Source organism: Mesoplodon mirus, assembly GCF_964341445.2.
Source record: "Mesoplodon mirus genome assembly, contig: HAP1_SCAFFOLD_775, whole genome shotgun sequence".
Lineage (NCBI taxonomy): Eukaryota > Metazoa > Chordata > Mammalia > Artiodactyla > Ziphiidae > Mesoplodon > Mesoplodon mirus.
The window spans coordinates 65,103-87,143 of NW_028295257.1; positions in this window are offsets into that span (position 1 = coordinate 65,103).

Sequence of the window (22,041 nt, forward strand, 5' to 3'; positions counted from 1 at the left end):
AGCAGAGAAGGGATTTGACGGCTCCAAGTAAAGGGGGGATTCAAGCTTACGCTTCAGCTTTTTCATGGGAACGAGGCTTTACAGCCCATGTCTGTAAATCCATTATCATGTCTGACACCCAGCCCTGTTGGGGGTGAAGGGGAGGGCAAAGTGGGGGCTGTAACCCATATGTTATGGTGGAGGGTGTGGAAATTGAGAGAGATAAGTGACTGTCCAAGAGTCACAACCATGATGAATGATGGATCACGGACAGGACAGACAGAGCCAGTGCCTACCCTGAGCTCAATCCCTGGGGTACATCTCTTGGTTCTGTCTTCACTGTATGCAGTGTTTCTTGCCCAGCACACAGAAACAGGGCCGGCACAAGTGATGGAAGACAGACTTTCCACAGGAGAAGGACATTTCGTTTCCTTAGCACAGAATCCGATAGTGAATATTAGCCTCAAAGGAGAAAGGTGGAGTGAATTTCCTCCATCTACTCCTGGAGGCTCCTTCTTTCTCGGACTCCTCCAGAACTGGGTGTGGCATGTGGGTACAAGCATGGGCTCCCTGCAAAAGGAAGGAGGCCTGCCTAGCACTAGGTGCTTCAGGGAAGGGGGGAGGACTCATCCCGAGGCTCTAATAGGAAACAGTTAGAATGAGGGAAGTGGCAGAGAGATGTATCATAACCATTCAGAATGCTATGAGACCTACTAAGAGATGAGATTTCTTATTAAATGAAGTTGTAATTGACCCAGTAGTAGGGATGCTGAAACCCAGTTTTGTTCACTAAGAATCCAGCCATGGAGCAACTAAGTCCGTGCACCACAACTACTAAGCCTGTGCTCTAGAGCCCGCAAGTCACAACTACTGAGCCCACGTGCCACAACTATTGAAGCCCATGCACCTAGAGCCCATGCTCTGGAACAACAGAAGCCACCGAAATGAGAAGCCCGCGCACTGCAACGAAGACCCAACACAGCCAAAAAATAATAATAATAATAATAATAATAATAATAATAATAATCCAGTAAACATTTGCCTGGGTGGTGATAGGATTTGTTTTCCAGGTTAAATGAGGCTCACTTGGTATAAAATCAATGCACACACTGAAAGTGTACAGTTTATTTACTTTTATATCCATACCCATTCATGATGCAGTGGTGATGGGAATATTTTCTAGAAAGTTGGCACCAGTAACAGTGATGTTTAGGGGAACATAAATCAAGGGAAACACAACACAAAAAGTTCACATACACACACAGAGTCATCCCACTCATTTCACATACAGACACACCCAGTCTCATGCACACAAACCTACACCACCTAACCGTAATACAGCTTCTTCCTGGGACTATAGTAATTGGTCACATTACTTGTAAATCACTTTCTATCACCAGGACCCCTACTCTCATTCCCAGCACAAATTTGGAATCAGTTGGCCCTCTACACTAAAACCAGCAAGAATGTCCCACTTTCTCATCTTCCAAGTTCTTCCTCCCCAAGTGACTGATTCCAGAATACATACCGTTTTCACGTTCTGGGAAGGCCACCTGCAATTACAGAAGAGAAAACACTATGAGGATAAGATCACAGTGATGCTCAGGTCTTTTGTTCATTTGCTGACAGTAGAAAACCTCATAAGAAACAGTGGTCCAGGGAACCCAGCAACGGTTATCAGAGCAAACCTACTCAGGCTGAAACGCAAGAACTTTGCTGGGAGGATGGAACTTCCAAGTCCATTTAGGTTGGAAATTACAGAATTCTTTGCCTAGAGGAAAAATCGCTGCAGGAGAGAGAGCTCCATACTCTACAGGCTATAATGGATGCTGTCAATTTTAATGTCCTGTGGAATCAGGCACCATGCGTTGGTCATAGACTCTCACTCCACATTCTCCCAACCAAGGGAATTGTATGTGTCTGGAAGGAATACCCTCAAATATACATAACTTAATTCTATTGAAAGAGAAATAAAGCAATATTTCTATCTCAGACCAGAAAAATTCCAGCTTGCCTTGGGGATCCACGGGGGCTTTTCTTCTGTCCTAGCACGGTGCAGGTCATCCACCGAAACCTCAGGGAGAGCTGGAGGGACACAGAGTAACTGTCAGGACACTGGTGATGCGGCTCAGGAATTACTCAGGGGCTTTCTTCTCGATGAGGACATGGGGTGGTGTGTATGGATGTGGGAGGTTAGTAAGTGTGGGCTGAGCTGGTGTTGGGCCATCCTCTTTGGGGGATGAAGGAAGGCAAAGGACAAGAGGAAGGAAATGAAAACCGAGCTTTGGCTTTCTAGCTAAGGGGAGCCTCATCAGAAGGGAAGGGTCAATCTAAAAAATGGTAAACACTAAAATGCATGCTCTGTTTCAATGACACAGACCCATGACCCATCCTGCCTCTTTTGAGCTTCTGCTAAATTGCCACTGTCTCTTGATTCTTCCCAGATCACTCTTTCCCCAGCATCCACAATGCCAGCTACTGCATTTATCATGTCTTCTGTTGTATGATAGTTTATACTTGATTAACAGCAACCTCCATTAAAGGACTGAATTCAATCCTAGACAAAATATGCTACATTTATTCACTAATCACTTGTCTTAAAGAAAATCAAATACACAAGATTTGACAAAACTGGAATCCTACCATTTAGATACAGCCACTATCAATCGTATCATATTTTTCTCCCAGTCTTTGTTTTCTATACAATGTATGTATGCCCATTGAGTCAGGGGCTGTCCATACTCTGGGGAGCTGTTCCATAAGTGGGACACTTCGTTATGAAGAGGGAGCCCGGACTGAGCACAGCCTGTCTCTAACCCAGCTGCGCAGGAGAAGTGTACAGGCTAACAGTCAGGTTCCACTTTGAGTCCTTGGGTGTGGGCTACAGGAATTGACCAATGCTAAGGCTTATGGTAATATTATCCAATACAATAAAATAGCTCCCTGATTCTTATCTGCTTTTGGCCTTGTTTAAGCAATGACACCAGCACTGACAGATATGACCTGTACTGTATACATGAGGTCTCACACCTCTCAGAATCTGTGAGCTGACCAGGAGAATGCAGGTCCTGAGGTAAATTTCACCTTAATGACTGTGCCAAAGTCAACTGATAAGCCCACCCATAGCTGCCCTGGATTCTGTGACCACTAAGGCCACCTGATGGGCAAGGTCTGGACCTTTGGAGATGCTAGGACTTCCAGCCAAGGATACGGATGCAGGGACTCCCTTGCTCCATGACTGAGGATCCCTTGGCTGAGTGGTAAGTGCAGGTCAGGGATCCAGAGCACCCACATTGGGACCCACCCCTGGGTTCTCAGTTTGGCTTTTCCACTTAGGAGGTCAAGAGCTGAGAACATTTATCTCTGCACCATCTCCTTCTGAGGAAAAGGAATATTAACCAAATCTGGGCAACAGCTGTGTTGAGGGAAGAACAAGGTAGTGTACACACAGTGTGCAGTGGTGATGAGCTTTGTTGGCAGGTGAATTGTGCTGTGTAAGAGGGAAATATCTCCTGAGGAAACACACACACGCTCACGCATGCAGGTTCACAATCACACCACATAGGCTCACACGTGGACCCCACCCCAACCCTGATACACACAAACCCACATCATCTAAATGATGCAGTTACTTCCAGGACCATAGAACTTGGGCATGGCTCTTTACTGGGAAATCACTCTCTAGCTCTACACCCCCAGCCCTCATCCCTGTAGGGACCCTGAATCAGGGTGTCTCTCCAAGCAAAGCCAGCAAGAGAGTCCCACCTTCTTCATCATCTAGATTGTTCCTCAGCACAGGGGTGAACTCTGAATACATACCGGTTTTGTTTGCTGTCCAATCCACCTGTGATTAGAGAAGAGAAAACAGTGTAAGGATCTCAGCAGCCTGTGCTCTGTGGACACAGGTATTTCATCTCTTTTTTTGTCCTCAGAAAACCAAATGGGAAACTGTTGTTGAGTCAATGGCCCCAAAAGAAACCAGAGAAGACAGCTGTGGGAAAGGCTGGAGCTTTGCCTGGAAGATCTCTCAGGTCCACTTTGAGGAGCAAATACAAAAGTCTATTTCAAGGAGGGAAATTTTCTGCTGAGGAAAGTGTGTCTGACTCTACAGTTTCTAACTGATGTTGCCATTTTTTAAATGGCCTTTTGAATGAGTTATCTGTTGGGAAAGACCTTCAATCAGCATTCATCCAACCAAGCAAAATTGTATACATCAGCTGTCTTGAACATTGTAGATCTTCATATCTGAAATCAATTGGAAAAGAAAGAAATGAAGCAAACTTTTAATCTCTGATAAATAAGGGGAGCTTACCCTGGAGGTAGCAGGAGCCACTTTAATTGTCCTCACATGGGGCAGTTTCTCCAACAGGTCCTCAGGGGGCTCTAGGAGGACACAGAGTAAGTGTCAGGACACTGGTGATGCTGCTCAGGAATTACTCAGAGAGCCTCGTTAATGTGGACACAGGGTGGCAGTGTATGGACGCAGGTGGTTACTGAGTGTGGACTGAGGTGCTGTTGGACAAACCTCCCTGGTGGGTGGAGGAAGGCAAAGGGGAGGAACATTTCAGAAATGAGGAAGAGAACCTTTAGCTTTCTAGCTGTAGGGAACCTAATCAATTTGAAAGTGTCAGTCTGAAAAACCTTAAACACTAACATTGCACTATGTTTCAGTATAGAGCCCCACGGCCCCTCTGCCCATTTCAAAGTCCCTCCAAATCCCCCTTCTTCTTGAAATGTTACAAGACTCTTTCAGCTTCCTTCTAATCAAATATGTTGCTCCTTCATTCATCGTCCATTCTGTTGGATTTTTGACTTATTTTATTGTGATGAAATATACATATTTATGCTTTTCATAATTTTTAAGTAGACAGTTCACTAGCATTTCTTACTTTCACAATGCTGTGTACCCATCAACACAATCTACATCTTAATCTTTTTCATCATTTCAACGTAACCTCTGTACCCATTAAATCATAATCCACCTTACTTCTGCCTCCTGACCTTGGTAATTTCTACTTCCGGTGTCTGTGAGTTTGCCTACACTAGGTACCTCATACAAGTGGAATCATATAATATTTGTCTTTCTGCGCCTGCCTTATTTCACTAACAATAATATATTTTTTATATTATTTGGATCATTCATTTTGTAGCATAAGTCAATCTTTAATTCCTTTTTATGGTTGAAAATTATTCCATTCTGTGTATATATCACATTTTATTTATCCATTCATCACCTCATGGACTTTGGATGGTTTCTATCTTTTGGCTACTAAGAATAATGCTACTATGAACATTAGTGTACACATTTCTGTATGGCACCATAATGGTGACAAATAATATTGTACATATTTCAGATATCATTGAATATAACAACACAAGGTGTGACTCTGAGGTGAACTAGGGACTTTTCATTAGTAAAAATATACTTACATTGTTTCACTAATTGTAACAAATGTACTTCACCTATGCTATATATTATTAATAGCTGAAACTGGAGTGATAGGATACAGGTATTTTCTGTATTGCATGTACAACTTTTAGGTCAATATAATCCTGTTCTAAATAATGTCTAATAATTTAAAGAAATCTCAAAACATGGTTTCAGGGAGGGATGTGTTGTTGCTAACGTTCAAAAATCAGCTAATGTCTAAACCATAACTAGAGACCATCTTCCCTCTTAAACATGAACCAAATGTTGAATTTTAAATGCATGCCGTAGAGCACAGGGAGATCAGCTCGCTGCTTTGTGACCACCCGGAGGGGTGGGATGGGGAGGGTGGGAGGGAGGGAGATGCATGAGGGAAGGGATGTGGGAACAGATGTATATGTATGACTGATTCACTTTGTTATAAAGCAGAAATTAATTTAAAAAAATAAAATTCAAAAAATAAATAAATAAATAAATAAATAAATAAATAAATAAATGCATGCATGTTTACTTCCATGGTTAATACAGTACCAGCTGGCTTAGTAAGTTTCAATTTGAACACATGGAATAAAAGAAGAATACTGCTTAATATTTCATAGCTTTTTCTTCAATATGAGGCACTGAATCAACTAGAATAATTATTCTTGAGTGAACCGAATGAGACATTTTCCACAGTACCTTCAGCTGGGTCATTTATAGGGTGCATCCTAAAATGTGGCCAGCCTGGGGTTGATATTCTTGACCTCTGATGAGTGTTTCTTCTTCTCGCATTCTGGGAGCAGCATCCTGGGAAATGCATTACAATAGAGACAACTATTGACATCTTGCTGGCAGAAGACCATGGGGAAATTAGCAATAATTTATTCACAGTTCAATCCTTTGGTCCCTTTCCTCACCAGCGGCCCAGCAGAGCCTCCTGAATCAAAGTTGGACTTAGGAAGATCTTGCAGTTTGCTATGCAGTGAAAACACCCAACAGACAGGTTTTGTGGGCAAATATCTTTATTTAACTGAGAATGTCTAGAAACTCAGCAAACCATTGGGACCATGACTGATGGACTGGATTCAAATCCCGTTTAGAAGCAGCATGTACTTGGGAAAGATATGTAGATCCCTCTTTGCCTCAGTTCCCTGTTCTGAGATGTAGGAATGTTAATATGGCCTAAGTTTAGCATTATGTCATGTGTCCAAAAATGATTGAATATAGGTAAAATGTTTGAAAAATAAAGGACCGGTGCTTCACAAATGCTCTATAAGTGTTCAATCCTGAATGATGGCAAGAAGAAGCTGGACATTTCGTAGCTGTTGAAAGCAGAGAAGGGATTTGACGGCTCCAAGTAAAGGGGGGATTCAAGCTTACTCTTTAGCTTTTTCATGGGAACAAGGCTTTACAGCTCATGTCTGTAAATCCATTATCATGTCTGACACCCAGCCCTGTTGGGGGTGAAGGGGAGGACAAAGTGGGGGCTGTAACCCGTATATTATGGTGGAGGGTGTGGAAATTTAGAGAGATAAGTGACTGTCCAAGAATCACAGCCATGATGAATGATGGATCTGGGACAGGACTGACCCCTGGACCCCTGAGCCAGGAGTTCTCCTCACTCTCTCTCTCAAATTCTCCTGGCCCAAGTTTTCTGTGGGTGAGAGCTGATGCCCTGGAGGAGCTGCCTGAGCCTAGAAAAGAACCCAAATCCTTACCCTACTTTTCGTCTCTATATTTCAATCCCTCATTCAAAATACATCAGTTTCTTACGAACAAAGCTCCCCTGAAGGACCACAGGAATTCCAACTGTGTCCGTTCTCCCCAGCCTCTTCATACCGTCAAGTATCTCACAAGCATCCTTCACAGTGACCAGCTCACCATGCTGAGTGACCAGTGGTCTGTTATATTCCTAGGTTGCCTCAGAGCTCAAAACCTCTAAGCAAAAGGCCACATGATGGCTCTACCAAGAATCAGCTTCCCTTCAACTGATCAAGTTTGGATGAATAGTTACCATGAATTAAATGGGGAGGTGGCCACCTCTGCTGGGCTTTGGTGGCTTAGTTAAGTCTGTGATGCTCAAAGTCTCACTGACAATTGATCTGAGCACCCATTCGAGCAGCCTTGACCAAGGGCTTGCTAAGAATTGGCAAGCGTTCAAGTCTTTCCTCACTAATATTCCGGCTCTATAAACTCATCATTTTCTAGACCCTGTAGTGGAAGGCAATAGAATCCCACATTCTTTTTGAAAGTCATCTCCATACTCAGAGGCTGGAGACCCCACCCCAGGATTCTCCTTGAGAATCACCAGACAGACCCTCCTTCCCTCAGTGACCAAATGTTCATTCCACTAATGTGATGGCACTGGCCCTTCTCACCAAACTCCCTGGCAGCCGCCAAACAGCCAGTGATCTTGTCCACAGCAACCCATGGAAATCCAACCAGTGAATCCCAGGTTCTTTCCTTTATAAAACTCTCTGGATTTAGACCTTGAATATTTGGTTTCAGATTGACAGCTACATTTAGAAGAGCTGAGCTGTAATTCCCCTTTCCTCCTATAATGACCATTGCTGAGGAGATATGAAGATTCTCCTGCTTCAGTAAAAGCATAATGAGTGAGTTCCCTTTATCTGTTCTCTGGCAGAGTGTGTACAAAATTGGCATTTGGAGATAGTATGTTTTTCTAAATTTAGGAAAATATTTAAGGCAGCTGGCTTGATAGAAGAATCAAAAATATAACTTAAGTAATATAACAAACAATAAAATATATTTATAACTGTAGATAAATGGGGTAGAAATCAAAAAAGAAAACAAAAAAGATGAGGAACATATATCAGTAAAAGTTAACCAGCCCATTTGAAGGAACAGCCTTCAGAGGATGAATATGAACCTACCTCCAGAACAATTCAGATTGTCCATTTTCAAAGCCTCAAGGGGTGAGAGTGAGAGCTTCTCATCTGTCACCGTATGTGAACCTCTCAGTTCACAGAATGCCAGTTGGAATGGAATGCCAAGATGTGCATTATCATATTACCATAGTGACAGGTCACAATAGAACTTTCAGAATGAACTGGACTCTGCACAGGATGGGTCCAACTGCTGTTGTCTAGAAAGTGTGTTTCCAAGGACAAGTTTGGCTCTTCAGAGTAAACAGTTTATTTCCGAAGTTGAATCTCAGGCGCACAATTTACTCTCTCATTAAGAAAATAATTTATGGCCCGGAGGAAGATGGTGGAAGAGTAAGATGCGGAGATCACCTTCCTCCCCACAGATACATCAGAAATTCATCTACACGTGGAACAACTCCTACAGAACACCTACTGGACGCTGACAGAAGACCTCAGACCCCCCAAAAGGCAAGAAACTCCCCACATACCTGGGTAGGGCAAAAGAAAAAAAAAGAATAAACAGAGACAATAGGATAGGGACGGGACCTGCACCAGTGGGAGGGAGCCGTGAAGGAGGAAAGGTTTCCACACACTACAAGCCCCTTCGCGGGCGGAGACTGCAGGTGGCGGAGGGGGAAAGCTTAGGAGTAGCGGAGGAGAGCACAGCAACAGGGGTGTGGAGGGCAAAGCGGAGAGATTCCGGCACAGAGGATCGGTGCCCTCAGGCACTCACCAGCCCGAGAGGCTTGTCTGCTCGGCCGCCGTGGCGGGGGGGCTGGGAGCTGAGGCTCGGGTATCGGCTTTCAGTCAGAGCGCAGGGAGAGGACTGGGGCTGGCGGCAGGAAGAGAACCTGAAGGGGTTAGTGAACCACGGCTAGCCCGGAGGGAGTCCGAGGAAAGGGTCTGGAGCTGCTGAAGAGGCAAGAGACTTTTTTCCCTTTTGTTTCCTGGTGCGCGAGGAGAGGGCATTAAGAGGGCTGCTTGGGGAAGCACCGGAGACAGGCGTGAGCCGTGGGTAAAGCGCGGACCTCGGAGACGGGCGTGGGCCACCGGCGCCGCCGCCGTCCGCCGCCGCCCGCCGCCGCCGCCGCCCGCCGCCGCCGCCCGCCGCCGCCGCGGCCCACCGCCGACGCCGCCGCCCGCCGACGCCGCCGACGCCGCGGGGCCTGTGTGCGAGCGCGGGTCACTGTCCGCCCCGCCTTCCGGGGGGCCTGTGCACCCCGCCACTGCCAGGGTCCCGAGACCCGGGGACGGCTTTCCCGGGAAAGCGCACGGAGCGCCACGGGCCGTTGCAACGTCACGCCAGCCTCTGCCGCCGCAGGCCAGCCCCACACCGCGCCTCTCCCTCCCCTCTGCCTGAGTGAGCCAGAGCCCCCGAATCAGCGGCTCCTTTAAACCGGTCCTGTCTGAGCGAAGAACGGACGCCCTCCGGCGACCTACGCGCAGAGGCGGGGCCAGGTCCAAGGCTGAGACCTGGGAGCTGTGAGAGCAGAGACAGGGAAATCTCTCTGTGCAGCCTCGGAGGCAGCGGATTAAAGCTCCACGGTCCATTTGATGGGCCCTGCGTCTGTGGAGTGCATGAATGAACAGCGAATCATCCCAAATTGAGGAAGTGGACTTTGAGGACAAGATTTAAGACTGTCCCCCCTTTTCCTCTTTATACAACGAATTATTCCAAATTAAGGAGGTGGACTTAGAGAGCAAGATTTCAGACTTCTCGCCCCTTTCCACTTTTTACAACGAATTATCCCAAATTGAGGAGGTGGACTTGGAGAGCAAGATTTTTGATTTTTCCCCCTGCTCTCTTTTTGTGAATGTGTATGTGTAATCTTCTGTGTAAGATTCTCTCTGTATAGCTTTGCTTCCACCATATGTCCCAGGGTTCTATCGGTCCGTTTTGTTTTTTTTTTCAATAATTACTTTCTAATTTTAATAACGCTACTATATTTCATACTTTATTCTATTTTACTTTACCTGCTCTTTCTTTTTTTCCTACCTTCCCTTCCTCGCTCCCTCCCTCCACTCCTCCTTTCCTTCTTTTTCTTTCCTCCCTACCTCCCACCCTTCTTCATTCCACTTTCTTTTTCTTTCCTTCCTCCCTCCCTCCCTCCTGTCTTTCTTTCTTTCTTTCCTTCCTCCCTCCCTCCCTCCCTTCTTCCACTCACTCTTCCTTTTGCTTTTATTCCTCCCTCCCTCCCTCCTTTCTTTCCTTCTCTCTTTCCATCCTTCCTCCCTCCCTCCCTCCTTTCTTTCTTTCTTTCTTCCTTCCTTCCTTCCCTTCTTCCTTTCTTTCCCTCTCTCTTTCTTTCTTCTACTAATTCTTTCTTTCTACTTTTTCTCCCTGTTATTCTGAGCCGGGTGGATGAAAGGCTCTTGGTGCTGCAGCCAGGAGTCAGTGCTGTGCCTCTGAAGTGGGAGAGCCAACTTCAGGACACGGGTCCACAAGAGACCTCCCAGCTCCACATAATATCAAGCAGCGAAAATCTCCCAGAGATCTCCATCTCAACACCAGCACCCAGCTTCAGTCAACGACCAGCAAGCTACAGTGCTGGTCACCCTATGCCAAGCAACTAGCAAGGCAGGAACACAACCCCACCCATTAGCAGAGAGGCTACCTAAAAACATAATAAGGCCATAGGCACCCCAAAACACACCACCAGACGTGGACCTGTCCACCAGAAAGACAAGATCGAGCCTCAACCACCAGAACACAGGCACTAGTCCCCCCCACCAGGAAGCCTACACAACCTACTGAAACAACCTTAGCCACTGGGGTCAGACACCAAAAACAACGGGAACTACGAATCTGCAGCCTGCAAAAAGGAGACCCCAAACACAGTAACATAAGCAAAATGAGAAGACAGAAAAACACACAGCAGGTGAAGGAGCAAGATAAAAACCTACCAGACCTAACAAATGAAGAGGTAATAGGCAGTCTACCTGAAAAAGAATTCAGAATAATGATAGTAAAGATGATCCAAGATTCTATTTCCAAGATCCAAAATCTTGGAAATAGAATAGACAAAATGCAAGAAACAGTTAACAAGGACCTAGAAGAACTAAAGATGAATCAAGCATCGATTAAAAACACAATAAATGAAATGAAAAATACTCTAGATGGGATCAATAGCAGAATAACTGAGGCAGAAGAACGGATAAGTGAGGTGGAAGATAAAATAGTGGAAATGACTGATGCAGAGCAAAATAAAGAAAAAAGAATGAAAAGAATAGAGGACAGTCTCAGAGACCTCTGGGACAACATTAAACGCACCAACATTCCAATTATAGGGGTTCCAGAAGAAGAAGAGAAAAAGAAAGGGACTGAGAAAATATTTGAAGAGATTATAGTTGAAAACTTCCCCAATATGGGAAAGGAAATAGTTAATCAAGTCCAGGAGGCACAGAGAGTCCCATAGAGAATAAATCCAAGGAGACATACGCCAAGACACATATTAATCAAACTGTCAAAAATTAAACACAAAGAAATCATATTAAAAGCAGCAAGGGAAAAACAACAAATAACACACAAGGGAATCCCCATCAGGTTAACAGCTGATCTCTCAGCAGAAACTCTACAAGCCAGAAGGGAGTGGCAGGACATAATTAAAGTGATGAAGGAGAGAAACCTGCAACCAAGATTACTCTACCCAGCAAGGATCTCATTCAGATTTGATGGAGAAATTAAAACCTTTACAGACAAGCAAAAGCTGAGAGAGTTCAGCACCACCAAACCAGCTTTACAACAAATGCTAAAGGAACTTCTCTAGGCAAGAAGCACAACAGAAGGAATAGACCTACAATAACGAACCCAAAGCAATTAAGGAAATGGGAATAGGAACATACATATCAATAATTACCTTAAATGTAAATGGACTAAATGCTCCCACCAAAAGACACAGAGTGGCTGAATGGATACAAAAACAAGACCCATATATATGCTGTCTACAAGAGACCCACTTCAGACCTATAGACACATACAGATTGAAAGTAAGGGGATGGAAAAAGATATTCCATGCAAATGGAAATCAAAAGAAAGCTGGAGTAGCAATTCTTATATCAGACAAAATAGACTTTAAAATAAAGACTATTAGAAGAGACAAAGAAGGACACTACATAATGATAAAGGGATCGATCCAAGAAGAAGATATAACAATTGTAAATATTTATGCACCGAACATAGGAGCACCTCAATACATAAGGCAAATACTAACAGCCATAAAAGGGGAAATCGACAGTAACACAATCATAGTAGGGGACTTTAACACCCCATTTTCACCAATGGACAGATCATCCAAAATGAAAATAAATAAGGAAACACAAGCTTTAAATGATACATTAAACAAGATGGACTTAGTTGATATTTATAGGACATTCCATCCAAAAACAACAGAATACACATTTTTCTCAAGTGCTCATGGAACATTCTCCAGGATAGATCATATCTTGGGTCACAAATCAAGCCTTGGTAAATTTAAGAAAATTGAAATTGTATCAAGCATCTTTTCCGACCACAACGCTATGAGACTAGACATCAATTACAGGAAAAGATCTGTAAAAAATACAAACACATGGAGGCTAAACAATACACTACTCAATAACGAAGTGATCACTGAAGAAATCAAAGAGGAAATTAAAACATACCTAGAAACAAATGACAATGGAGACACTACGACCCAAAACCTATGGGACACAGCAAAAGCAGTTCTAAGGGGGAAGTTTATAGCAATACAATCTCACCTTAAGAAACAGGAAACATTTCGAGTAAACAACCTGACCCTGCACCTAAAGCAATTAGAGAAAGAAGAACAAAAAACCCCCAAAGTTAGCAGAAGGAAAGAAATCATAAAGATCAGATCAGAAATAAATGAAAAAGAAATGAAGGAAACGATAGCAAAGATCAACCAAACTAAAAGCTGGTTCTTTGAGAAGATAAACAAAATTGACAAACCATTAGCCAGACTCATCAAGAAAAGAAGGGAGAAGACTCAAATCAATAGAATTAGAAATGAAAAAGGAGAAGTAACAACTGACACTGCAGAAATACAAAAGATCATGAGAGATTACTATAAGCAACTCTATGCCAATAAAATGGACAACCTGGAAGAAATGGACAAATTCTTAGAAATGCACAACCTGCCAAGACTAACTCAGGAAGAAATAGAAAATATGAAGAGACCAATCACAAGCACTGAAATTGAAACTGTGATTAAAAATCTTCCATCAAACAAAAGCCCAGGACCCGATGGCTTCACAGGCGAATTCTATCAAACATTTAGAGAAGAGCTAACACCCATCCTTCTCAAACTCTTCCAAACAATATCAGAGGAAGGAACACTCCCAAACTCATTCTACGAGGCCACCATCACCTTGATACCAAAACCAGGCAAGGATGTCACAAAGAAAGAAAACTACAGGCCAATCTCACTGATGAACATAGATGCAAAAATCCTCAACAAAATACTAGCAAACAGAATCCAACAGCACATTAAAAGGATCATACACCATGATCAAGTGGGGTTTATTCCAGGAATGCAAGGATTCTTCAATATACGCAAATCAATCAATGTGATACACCATATTAACAAGTTGAAGGAGAAAAACCATATGATCATCTCAATAGATGCAGAGAAAGCTTTCGACAAAATTCAACACCCATTTATGATAAAAACCCTGCAGAAAGTAGGCATAGAGGGATCTTTCCTCAACATAATAAAGGCCATATATGACAAACCCACAGCCAACATTGTCCTCAATGGTGAAAAACTGAAACCATTTCCACTAAGATCAGGAACAAGACAAGGTTGCCCACTCTCACCACTCTTATTCAACATAGTTTTGGAAGTTTTAGCCAGAGCAATCAGAGAAGAAAAGGAAATAAAAGGAATCCAAATTGGAAAAGAAGAAGTAAAGCTGTCACTGTTTGCAGATGACATGATACTATACATAGAGAATCCTAAAGATGCTACCAGAAAACTACTAGAGCTAATCAATGAATTTGGTAAAGTAGCAGGATACAAAATTAATGTACAGAAATCTCTGGCATTCCTGTACACTAATGATGAAAAATCTGAAAATGAAATCAAGAAAACACTCCCATTTACCATTGCAACAAAAAGAATAAAATATCTAGGAATAAACCTACCTAAGGAGACAAAAGACCTGTATGCAGAAAATTATAGGACACTGATGAAAGAAATTAAAGATGATACAAATAGATGGAGAGATATACCATGCTCCTGGATTGGAAGAATCAATATTGTGAAAATGACTGTACTACCCAAAGCAATCTACAGATTCAATGCAATCCCTATCAAACTACCACTGGCATTTTTCACAGAACTAGAACAAAAAATTTCACAATTTGTTTGGAAAAACAAAAGACCCCGAATAGCCAAAGCAATCTTGAGAACGAAAAACGGAGCTGGAGGAATCAGGCTCCCTGACTTCAGACTATACTACAAAGCTACAGTAATGAAGACAGTGTGGTACTGGCATAAAAACAGAAAGATAGATCAGTGGATCAGGATAGAAAGCCCAGAGATAAACCCACGCACATATGGCCAACTTATCTTTGATAAAGGAGGCAGGAATGTACAGTGGAGAAAGGACAGCCTCTTCAATAAGTGGTGCTGGGAAAACTGGACAGGGACATGTAAAAGTTTGAGATTAGATCATCCCCTAACACCATACACAAAAATAAGCTCAAAATGGATTAAAGACTTAAATGTAAGGCCAGAAACTATCAAACTCTTAGAGGAAAACATAGGTAGAACACTCTATGACATCAATCACAGCAAGATCCTTTTGGACCCACCTCCTAGAGAAATGGAAATAAAAACACAGATAAACAAATGGGACCTAATGAAACTTAAAACTTTTGAGCAGCAAAGGAAACCATAAACAAGACCAAAAGACAACCCTCAGAATGGGAGAAAATATTTGCAAATGAAGCAACTGACAAAGGATTAATCTCCAAAATTTATAAACAGCTCATGCAGCTCAATAGCAAAAAAACAAACAACCCAATCCAAAAATGGGCAGAAGACTTAAATAGGCATTTCTCCAAAGAAGATATACAGACTGCCAACAAACACATGAAAGAATGCTCAACATCATTAATCATTAGAGAAATGCAAATCAAAACTACAATGAGATATCATCTCACACCAGTCAGAATGGCCATCATCAAGAAATCTAGAAACAATAAATGCTGGAGAGGGTGTGGAGAAAAGGGAACACTCTTGCACTGCTGGTGGGAATGTGAATTGGTACAGTCACTATGGAGAACAGTATGGAGGTTCCTTTAAAAACTAAAAATAGAACTACCATATGACCCAGCAATCCCACTACTAGGCATATACCCTGAGAAAACCATAATTCAAAAAGAGACATGTACCAAAATGTTCATTGCAGCTCTATTCACAATAGCCCGGAGCTGGAAACAACCTAAGTGTCCATCATCAGATGAATGGATAAAGAAGATGTGGCACATATATACAATGGAATATTACTCAGCCATAAAAAGAAACGAAACTGAGCTATTTGTAATGAGGTGGATAGACCTAGAGTCTGTCATACAGAGTGAAGTAAGTCAGAAAGAGAAAGACAAATACTGTATGCTAACACATATATACGGAATTTAAAAAAAAAAAAAGTCATGAAGAACCTAGGGGTAAAACGGGAATAAAGACACAGACCTACTTGAGAATGGACTTGAGGATATGGGGAGGGGGAAGGGTAAGCTGTGACAAAGCGAAAGAGAGGCATGGACATATATACACTACCAAACGTAAGGTAGATAGATAGTGGGAAGCAGCCGCAGAGCACAGGGAGATCAGCTCGGTGCTTTGTGACCGCCTGGAGGGGTGGGATGGGGAGGGTGGGAGGGAGGGAGATGCATGAGGGAAGGGATGTGGGAACAGATGTATATGTATGACTGATTCACTATGTTATAAAGCAGAAACTAATAAAAAAAAAAGAAAAAAAAAAGAAAATAATTTATATGGGAGAAAATGATCTGCCCCCCCAAATACAGTTGATAGTGCACATTTCAGGGTGAAGATGGACAAAGGTAACACGTTGAGAATAAAAAGAGGTTCTATTCTTGACGGAAATATCATCCTGTTGCTGAACGCAAGTCCATGTGCCTGACAAACAGTGAGGCCAAACAATACCAACATGTCGAGCTTGGAGCATTGGAGCAGAGAAAGGTTTACTGCAGGGCCATGTGAGGAGATGGGCGGCTCATGCCTTAGAAAACCCTGAACTCCCCAAAAGCTTTCAGCAAAGCCCTTTCATGGGAAAGGTAAGGGAGGGGTGTGGTTAGTTGCTTCAAACTTCTAAGGTCAGATCCTCTTTTCTTGAGGTCAGGTCATGGTCAGGTCACGATGTTCCTGTAAGCCTCCACCAAAACAAATGTTACTCTCTGTACTGACAAGAAAGGGCAAGGTCCCGAGGCTCAACTCTTGCTCTCCAGGGTCCAGGTCCTGGCCAAGAGGAGGGGGTCTGTGTGCAGGCTGGTTACCCTGCCCGGGAGTGTCCGTCCATCAACCAGTCTGGGTTCTCCCACCAGTGCCCAGGCCTGCTTGAAGAAGCAGATCTCAGGTGGCGGTGCCCTCCAGGCCAGGTCCCCAGACCCTGCCCAGCCTTCATCACTGAGGGAGCCAGGCGCCCAGGACCCTGCCCGCCCTCAGGCTTTTCCTTTAAACTGGAGAGAATCATTTGTAGCAAATACCAGTCAGGTGAATTCCCAGCTGCCAACAACTGCCCTTTGACGAGAACAGCCCAACCACAGAGGCGGACCTGAAGTAATGATGTGCAAAGTCCTTGCAGCTGAACCTTGACCTCTGGCCTCTTCCTGGGGTGGACAACTGATCAAAGCTGGACCAAGTTTTGAAACTTGAGCAGAGAGTCTGAAGCCGGTTGAAGCTCTTACCTGGATGACAGTGTCCGTGTACTGCAGGTGCTGAGGCCTCTGTGCACCACGACCCATGGGGACCGCTGCTGCCATTAGGTCGCCGAGGCAGGGACGGGGGGGGGGGGGGTAGGTTCACGCCTGCCCCGCCCCTATTACAATCTCCACCCATTTCTACTCTTCCTCCCCACACTTTTCTAGATAAAATCATTTAAAATGTAAGATTTAATCTTATTATAAACAAAGTTAAGTTTTCATGTCTAATGTCCAGTTGTATTCTTAGTGTCCTATAAATTCGGTTTTTCTCCTCACAGAAATTAATATTTTTGCCACATATTGCAAGTATATTTCCAATTTGTCAGTCTTTTTATCAGTTACTCTTACTTTTATCATGAAGACATTTATTTTATTTTCAAAAATCAGTAATTCAAATATTTTTATTTGTTACTTTTGGCTGTGAGAAAGGTAAGGAGGAAGAATAGTATGACTAATATTCATATTAAGGACTAAATACTCCTTTAAGAAAATATTTTACTAATTAGGAAAATAACTACAGGTTATGTTACATTGGTTCTGCCTTCAAGGTGCCCACACTCTAGTGCCATGAAGATATAAATCAAATTTAGAGCCCAATAATAATAAATCGCTCAATCCAGGTGACTTGTAACACCCGTTCCAATGTTTGCACGTCAAACTGTTTTATGTGATTCCCTAATTGTATTATATGGTAACCTAGTAAATGAGCTCAAATCCATTAGATAAAAGCATGATAAAAAATTAAGAAATAGACTTAGTAAAATAAAGGGTACCATGGCAAAATAATGTGTTTCCCTTGATTTATAAACCCGTTAATCTTGAATGAACATTTTGGTAACATTTCATCTGGTTTGTGAGTCCATTTTACAAGTATAAGCAGTTCACTTGGAGGAATTTTGTTGATTCCTGCTGGGTTTAAAACTTCAGTTAAGTGACTACCATTCTATTTCTCATGAGAGCTAGCTTAACTTCTTCCATTTTTCTTCATAATTCTCATCTTTGAGAGCAGGAACATGTTGGTTGGAATAATTTTGCATCCCAGTAGGAGCAATTATACATCTTCTCATGTGATTGATACTGCACGCAAGTCTATTGGTGATCAGTAACCTGTGCCTTGTAATTCCTTTCATTTCATTTATATTCAGCTGGGAAAGGAGCCAGATTTCTCCTGGCTTCCACACACTCGCTGATGGTTAGACAATAAATAAGATTTTTATTTTCCTTCCTGTACTTGTAGGCTTGTCGGCTATAACACTTTCTTCTTTTTGCAGCATTTTCTGTCACTATCTTTATTTTTAAATTAAGTGTATTTTATTTTGTGCAAAGTACCCCTTCAGCTTCAACAGAGAAGTTTCACTCTGCCGTATTTTTGTTACTATTTAGTCATATTATTTTAAACTTTATTCTTTCTTCTTTCATCTAAGGGTTACTTACAAGAGTAAGTTTATTTCTCCCTAACTTCAGATGTGGTTGTTCCTTAGTAATCCCTTTATATCAAATACCAGCTTAATTGCGTTCTGGTCAAGAATGTGTTCTTTAGGATACTGGTTCTGGGAATATAATAAAACTTGCTTTATTACCTTGTAGCTGATTAATTTTTATGGATATGCTATGTTTGCTTGAAAATGATATGCATTCTACATTTGTTAGGTGTCATGTTCTATCTATACTCATTATATCAAGATCTTGTTTAGTTTAAATCTTCTATATCTTTATCAATTCTTAACATCTTGTTAATATTCCTGGCTTGGATTTAAGTTTTGTTTTCTTCTTAGCATTTCTACATTGTTACATTTGTATATATGTGGTGCTATTATTAGATGCATACATATTTATAATTTATACTCAGTATGATTTTTATCATCCTGATGACTTTAATACTACTATTTAACGTATTGTTTGTTTGACATGAACACAAATACATCATTGATATTTTAAATATTTGGTTTGCTTATAAATTTATGCTCTTTTAATTTCAAATTCTAAGTTTTTTGGGTTTTTTTTTTTAATTTACTTAGGGCCTAAAACTTATCCCCTTGCAAAAAAGCATATAACTTTATTTTTAAATTGACTTATTGATTTTTTTTAACCTGGATTATTTCTTTGGCACATTTAATTTCATATATATTGATTCATTCTTACAATCTTATTTTACTTATTTAATGTTTTCTATTTATCTGATTTTCAACATTTGTTTTGTTGGTTAGCATGTAGGTGCATATACTTGGGTGTGTGTGTGTGTGTGTGTGTGTGTGTGTGTGTGTGTGTGTTTTAGTGTAACTTTTCAATTTTGGATTGATTTCACTTATATACTACTCTAATTCCATTTCACACAACTATTTTATTTTTTTTTTTGATTGAAGTATAGTTGATTTATAATGTGTTATTTTCTGACAATGTGATTTGGTTATATATATATATATATATATATATGTATATATTCTTTTTAATATTCTTTTCCATTATCGTTTATTACAAGATATTGAATACAGTTCCCTGTGGTACACAATGTGTCCTTGTTGATTATCTATTTTATATATAGTAGTGTGTATATGTTAATCTCAAATTCCTCATTTATCCCTCCACTCCTCTCCCTGTTATCCCTTATGGTAACCATAAGTTTGTTTTCTAGGTCTGTAGGTCTATTTGTTTTGTAGATAAGTTAGTTTGTATCATTTTTTTTTCAGACTTCACAAATAAGCGATATCATATGATATTTGTCTTTTTCTGTCTGGCTTACTTCACTTAGTATGATCATCTCTAGGTCCACCCATGTTGCTGCAAATGGAATTATTTCATTCTTTTTTGTGGCTGAGTAGTATTTTATTGTATATATGTACATCTTCTTTATCCATTCATCTGTCAATGGACATTTAGGTTGCTTCCATGTCTTGGCTATTGTGAATAGTGCTGCTATGAACACAGAAGTGCATGTATCTTTTCAAATAGAGTTTCCTCCAGCTACATGCCCAGGAGTGGGATTGCTGGTCATATGATAGTTCTATTGTTTATTTTTTAAGGAAACTCCGTACAAGTTTCCATAGTGGCTGCACCAATTTATATTCTCACCAACAGTGTAGGAGGGTGCCCTTTTCTTCATACCCTCTCTAACATTTGTTATTTGTAGAATTTTTTGATGATGGCCATTCTGACTGGTGTGAGGTGATATCTCATTGTAGTTTTGATTTGCATTTCTCTGATAATTGGTGAAGCTGAGCATCTTGTCATGTGCCTTTTGGCTCTCTGTATGTCTTCTTTGGAGAAATGTCTATTTAGGTCTTCTGCCCATTTTTGGATTTGTTGTTGTTGTTGTTGTTGTTATGCATTGTACGAGCTGTTTGTGTATTTTGGAAAGTAATCCCTTGTCAGCCGAATTCTTTGCAAATATGTCCTCCCATTCCATAGGTTGTCTTTTCATTTTGTTTATGTTTTCCTTTGCTGAGCAAAACTTATAAGTTTGATTGTGTTCTGTTTGTTTGTTTGTGCTTTTATTTCTATTGCCTTGGGAGACTGACCTAAGAAAACATTGGTATAATTTATGTCAGAAAATATTTTGCCTAAGTTCTCTTCAAGGAGTTTTATTCTGTGATGTCTTATATTTAAGTCTTTAAACCATTTTGAATTTATTTTGGTGTAGGGTGTGAGGGTGTGTTCTAACTTTATTGATTTACATGCAGCTGTCAAACTTCCCCAACACCACTTGCAGAGAGACTGTCCTTTCCCATTTTATATTCTCGCCTCCTTTGTCAGAGATTAATTGACTATAGGTGTGTGGGTTTATTTCTGGGCTCTCTATTCTGTTCCACTGACCCATATGTCTGTTTTTGTGCCAACACCACACCGTTTTGTTTACTGTAGCTTTGTAGTATTGTCTGAAGTCTGGGAGAGTTACGCCTCCCGCTTTGTTGTTTTTCCTTAGGATTGCTTTGGCGATTCTGGGTCTTTCATGGTTCCATATAAATTTTAGGATTATTTGTTCTGGTTCTGTGAAAAATGCCATTGGTAATTTGATAGGGCCTGCATCAAATCTGTAGATTGCTTTGGGCAGTATGGCCATTTTAACAATATTAGTTCTTCCAATCCAAAAACATGGCATATCTTTTCATTTCTTTGAATGATCTTCAAATTCCTTTACAGTTCTCAGTATATAGGTCTTTCACCTCCGTGGTCAGGTTTATTCCTAAGTATTTTTCTTTTTATATGATTTTCAAAGAGATTTTTTTTTAACTTTCCCTTTCTGATATTTCATTATTAGTGTAAAGAAATGCAACAGATTTCTGTATGTTAACCCTGTATCATGCTACCTTGCTAAATTAATTGATCAGTTCTTGCAGTTTTGGTCACACTATTTTAGATATTATATACTGTTTTTATCTTACAATGGCTACTTTATAAAATAGTACATGTTAAAATGTTAATTATTACTTTCCAAATTATATAATAAATCCAGAAGTCTTTAATTCCAATATTTTATCCTGACATAGTTTTTACTTTACTTCTGCAATACAGTAAGCCCCCTACATATGAACCTTCAAGTTGCAAACTTTCAAAGATGCAAACGTGCGTTCGCATGTCCAATCATGTAAGTTACTTCATGTGTCTGGCTTACATTGTCACGTGCATGCGTCCTCTACAAGTGGTTGTGCTTTTGTGTATTTTACTGTACAGTACTGTATACAGTATAATAATACAGTATCTTTATTTCAAGCCCAGGATGTTTGGAAGCAAGCGTAAAAGCAATGGTATATAGCTGTTGTATTAGTTGGGTACCTAGGCTAACTTTGATGGACTTACGAGCAAATTGGACTTATGAATGA